This window comes from Petromyzon marinus, chromosome 28 (genome assembly GCF_048934315.1).
Source record: "Petromyzon marinus isolate PM22_M1 ecotype Great Lakes invasive population chromosome 28, UKy_Petmar_22M1.pri1.0, whole genome shotgun sequence".
Classification (NCBI taxonomy): Eukaryota; Metazoa; Chordata; class Hyperoartia; order Petromyzontiformes; family Petromyzontidae; genus Petromyzon; species Petromyzon marinus.
Genome location: NC_133694.1, coordinates 517,881 through 523,880, shown reverse-complemented (window position 1 = coordinate 523,880; position 6,000 = coordinate 517,881).

The window sequence follows — 6,000 nt, the reverse complement described above, 5'->3', positions numbered from 1 at the left end:
CGATTATAACGATTCGTAGTCACAAGATCACATTGAAAAAAAATCTATTTTGTCTGGTCAGGTGAGAACTGACTCCACCTAAAAGCAGCTCCCCCACCACTGCCTTGTAGGACGAGTACAGTAGAATGCACATACCTGAATTATGTCCTCATATATTGCTCATACGAAAGAAATAACACCATTGGGAATGCATCGCAAAATATACACAATGATATAATGACTTCTTTGAGCGCTGATTCCATGAGCGATCACTTTTCTTTTAATCTGTCCAATGTGCTATCTAATATCTGGTTTGTATGTGGAGCAGTTTCCAGTTTGCACGTAAAACACTACGCTTTGTTCATTGAAGATGCAAAAATAACAGAAATTGATCTCACTAATTGCTCTGCCCTGTGCATATTTTATCATGACCAGATTTTCACCAAGCGCCCGACCATTGTGCACCCCAAGCCAATGGACCAGGATTCAATGAGCAGTCAGTGAGGAGACAGTTTCCCCGTGGTGACGGCGGATGACAATGACTCTCAAGCCAAATCAAGACTGCGACAGAATCCCTGAAACGTGACGAGGCACAGCGAGGTCCCCGAGGGCACCGCCCAACTTCAGCAACGCCGTCACATTCCCATCGTCCCATAAACACTGCGAATACAGTTCTACGAATATTTTAAATAGAAAAATACATTCTTAAATACTGAAAAAATTCGTTATAAACCGATGCAAGTGAATGTAAACTTTCATTTTTACTATAAATTAAATTTCTTTCATGGTTATATCGTATATATCTATAACATTAATATTATAAGCCAATAATATATTTTAGATACATATATTTCTGTATTGGAGTGCATAGATGACGAAGTGAGAGTTTACCTGGCTTTGGTGGTTTAAACTCCGACTGCGGCAACATTTTTGATGTGCTGAAGAGAATCTGTAAAAGCACTGCTTTTGCTGACACCCTGAATGTTAAAGTGGTCTGGGACATTCTTTTCCAGAGTTTGCCACTTTTACGGCTAAAACTCAAAACTTTTAATTTTTCAGATTTTTATTGTAAAATGAGTCGCTTTGTTGGTTTTTTTTTATCATTTAGGGCACTTCCGTTGTGATCTAGAAGGGTCCTCCAGTTTACCACACTGCCACAACGCTGACGTTCACGTTTACTTTAGTTTTTAATTATCAGGGGAATCTCGTGGGTTTCTGTAACTTTTTGAACTTTGTAACAGATATTTTATTGACAGGCAATAGGCTGCACTCAAAACATTAATTATATGGAATATATGCCATCGCTGAAGGGAGCAATGCAAATGTTCACATGAACAACACTGAGTAGCAACAAAATACTATTTTGATTTAAAGCTTTCGTGACTGCAGGGATTCATATTCTTGGTTCTTTCGGTAAAGTCACGTAGAAGGGAAACAACAAAATAATAAACAATAAAATAATAATAATAATCTTTTTATTATTTTATTGTTTCCCTTCTACGTGACTTTACGGAAAGAACCAAGAATATAAAAATACTATTTGCACACTTTTCCAAGCTGAAACGTTTGATCCATTGCACAATGTTTACACACATCAAATCAAATATTTCTTTAATATATTGAAATAAAATATTAAAATGTTTTAATGTATGTTGATTTAAGCACAAGTTACAAATAAAATGAATATCAAATAAACTGGTGTGGTGGATCGTATTGACAATACAATATGGGTATTGATGGCACATCAGAGACCGTTGCCAATGCTTTGAGAATTAAACACAGCATGTACAAGCAGAAGAGTATTTCCATACGTGTGTAGTGACACAGCACTGACTGCTGTCCAGCAGCGGCAACTGCGATGGACAGTTAGCGCACTCACGCAGCTCAGCTTATACACGGTGTGTGTGCCGGCAGGGCGGAAGAACTGGGACAAGGGTCACGGAAGATCTCATAGGGAGGCCCCTGGAACCCTCTGGTGGGTTCGAGAAGTGAGGCGCGGCTAGGGCGGAGCCAAGCGGCGCCGAGGGGAATAAAAGCAGCGGAGGGCGAGAGCTCCGGGCTGCCGGTTCTGGGAGTGGACTCGTCTCGTCGCCGCTTTCGTCGCCGCCGCCTTCGCCCCATCATTGCGTAGCCGGACAGTGGTCGGCTGTCTCAGTCGAAGCCGTCGGTGCAACGCGGTTAGGGTCGTTTCTAGGCTGGGCTGTACGACAGCGTGGTCGAGAGAGAGGAGGCCGGAGTTGGTGTGGACGGTACCTCCTGCAACTACCTCGTCTCCGACTGAGTGTGTGCACACCGCACACACACACCACACGCACACCACACACACGCACACCACACACACACACACCACACACACACCACACACACCACATACACACACTACACACACACCACACGCACACCACACACACACCACACACACACCACACGCACACCACACACACCACACACACCACACGCACACCACACACACCACACGCACCACACGCACACCACACACACCACACGCACACCACACACACACACACCACACGCACACCACACACGCACACCACACACACACGCACACCACACGCACACTACACACACACCACACGCACACCACACGCACACCACACACACACACACGCACACCACACACACGCACCCCACACGCACACCACACGCACACCACACACACACGCACACCACACGCACACCACACACACACGCACACCACACACACACCACACGCACACCACACGCACACCACACACACGCACTACACGCACACCACACACACCACACGCACACCACACACCACATACACACACACCACACGCACACCACACACACCACACACACGCACACCACACGCACACTACACACACACACCACACACACCACACGCACATCACACGACACGCACACCACACGCACACGACACGCACATCACACACGCACACCACACACGCACACCACACGCACACCACACACACACAACACACACGCACACCACACGCACACCACATACACACACACCACACGCACACCACACACACACCACACGCACACCACACACACCACACGCACACCACACCACACGCACATCACACACACGCCACATACACACGCACACCACACACACACACCACACGCACACCACACAACCGTCACATACACACGCACACCACACACACACACCACACGCACACCACAGACGCACACACACGCCACATACACACGCACACCACACGCACACCACACACACACGCACACCACACGCACACCACACACACGCACACTATACACACACGCACACCACACACACACCACACGCACACCACACCACACGCACACCACACACACGCACCACACGCACACCACACGCACACCACATACACACACACTACACGCACACCACACACACACCACACGCACACCACACACACCACACGCACACCACACGCACATCACACACACGCCACATACACACGCACACCACACACATACACACCACACGCACGCCACACACACGTCACATACACACGCACACCACACACACACACCACACGCACACCACAGACGCACACACACGCCACATACACACGCACACCACACGCACACCACACACGCACACCACACGCACACACCACACGCACACCACACACACACCACACACAGACACCACACACACACCACACACACACACACCACACACACACCACACACACACCACACACACGCCGGGAGGAAGGAGGACACGACACATCCCACATTGACTCGATGCATACATTCTTGGTGTACTGGGTGTCCATAAAAGTCCCACCGATGAAAGTACTACAGGGATCTGTTTGAGCTCAATCAGTGTTCATATTCCTTCTCGGCAGTGTGAACATTTTCTCGTTTGTCAAGCCTCTACAGTCTACACCCCACGTGTTTGCCATTGCATTGGCGACACTTATCGAGATGTGAGAGTCCCAGGTGTTGCCAGCATCTCAGGTGTAATTGTTTACAATGTACTCTTTGGTTTTTTCGGTAAAGTCACGTAGAAATAAGAAATAATAATAAAATAAAATTACATTATATCATACGACGTTTCGATTGCAACGCAAGCAATCATCATCAGGTATAGAAGAGCTAAATTTAAGAGAGAGAGGAAACACAGAGAGATGGAGAAGCACATCAAATTGAACAAGATTTAGTAAAATTTGGAAACAATATAATGCAGCACAGAGGGTCGGTCAAAACACAATTAACGCATGGTCTGGCTGGTTACGTTATTTCAAAGATTGCTAAAATTATAGGTTAAGAGTGATAGAGTACAGATCACAGACACATATATAGACATCCAAGCAGAGAGAGCCAGCACAGAGACACACAGAGAGAGACACAGTGCAACAATGCTTCTGTGTCGAAGCTTAAAATAGAGGGGGAGGGAGGGAGGGAGGGGGGTTGGAGACAGAGCAAAGGAATACAAATTAGCATGGACTGGGAGCCACGGCACATGCCGCTGCAGCGTGGTGAGGGGGGAGGAAGGGGGCACAGAAATCAGATTAGCATGCCCACAGGGACTGTGGAGAGAGACAAGACACATACACGTAGACACAAAGGCAGAAACACAGGTAGAGACAACATAGAGACACAAACTTAAGTTGTGTGACATTTGAGAGAAACGACACATACACGGAGACACAAACAGAGACAACGCAAAGACACATACTTTATACCTCCCCGTTTCTCTCTGCTTGGATGTCTATATATGTGTCTGTGGTCTGTACTCTATCACTCTTAACCTATAATTTAGCAATCTTTGAAATAACGTAATCAGCCAGACCATGCGTTAATTGTGTTTTGACCGACCCTCTGTGCTGCATTATGTTGTTTCCAAATTTTACTAAATCTTGTTCAATTTGATGTGCTTCTCAATCTATCTCTGTTTCCTCTCTCTCTCTCTTAAATTTAGCTCTTCTATACCTGATGATGATTGCTTGCGTTGCAATCGAAACGTCGTATGCTATTATGTAATTTTATTGTATTATTATTTCTTATTTCTACGTGACTTTACCGAAAAAACCAAAGAGTAATTCCTGCAGTCACGAAAGCACCAAATTTAGTTGTTTACAATGTCTCTGCAGTTTGAGATCACGCAAGCTATTCGTTATAATTTTTTTGCAAACACGTTATCTTTCACTTGGCTCCCCACTCTCACACACACGCACGTGTCGTCGTGCGTCGACTTGCAGTGTTCTCACTCTAGGCTGCAGGTGGCGCTAATAGCACAGCGCAGAGCTACCACAGTGATACTACGGTTGGGACATTGTACAGGCTGGTCCACATGTCTTGTGACCACCATTAAAGTCACTAAAACTTAATACTGTATATTTAAAGCAATGTTTATTTAAAACAAATGAATATGCGAAGGAAAACAGGGGTCAATTAATTGGGGGTCACAAGACATCTGGACTTGCAATCCAGAGGACGTCGGTTCGATTCCATCTCCTGGCGTGGCAGTCAAAATGATGGGGATAGTTTCTCTAATCTCTATGCTGCTGCTGCCTCTTCTACGATGGCCACGACGTGTGGCCACAGTAGAATAGGAGGCAAAATCCCCTCGAGAATTTGCTCGAGCGGAGTCCTGGTCGTGGTGTGAGCAAGCATTTGCAGCTCTGCACCTTTGCCTGGTTTTCGCAATGCGTTCACATTGTACGGGGAACTTGCCTTGAATGGCGTGGCACAATGCATGCTTTTAGTTTAGTATTCGTTGTATAGGAGTGGTGGGAGGGAGTGGTGGTTCATCGGTTAGCGTATTGCACTATAAGCCCAACAACCTGAATGATTCCCGACCACGGAAAACTAACATCAGTGGATAATGATATCAGTACCCATCTTAACTAACCCGAACTGACCAGCTTGATGAAATGTGGTTAAACAATTGCCATGACCAGCGTCTGTATTCGATCAGCAGGAGTTGACCTGTCTCGAGATCTGGCCCCGATGTTGCTGTGTAGAACTAGGTCAGGAGACTGTGCGGTTTTCATA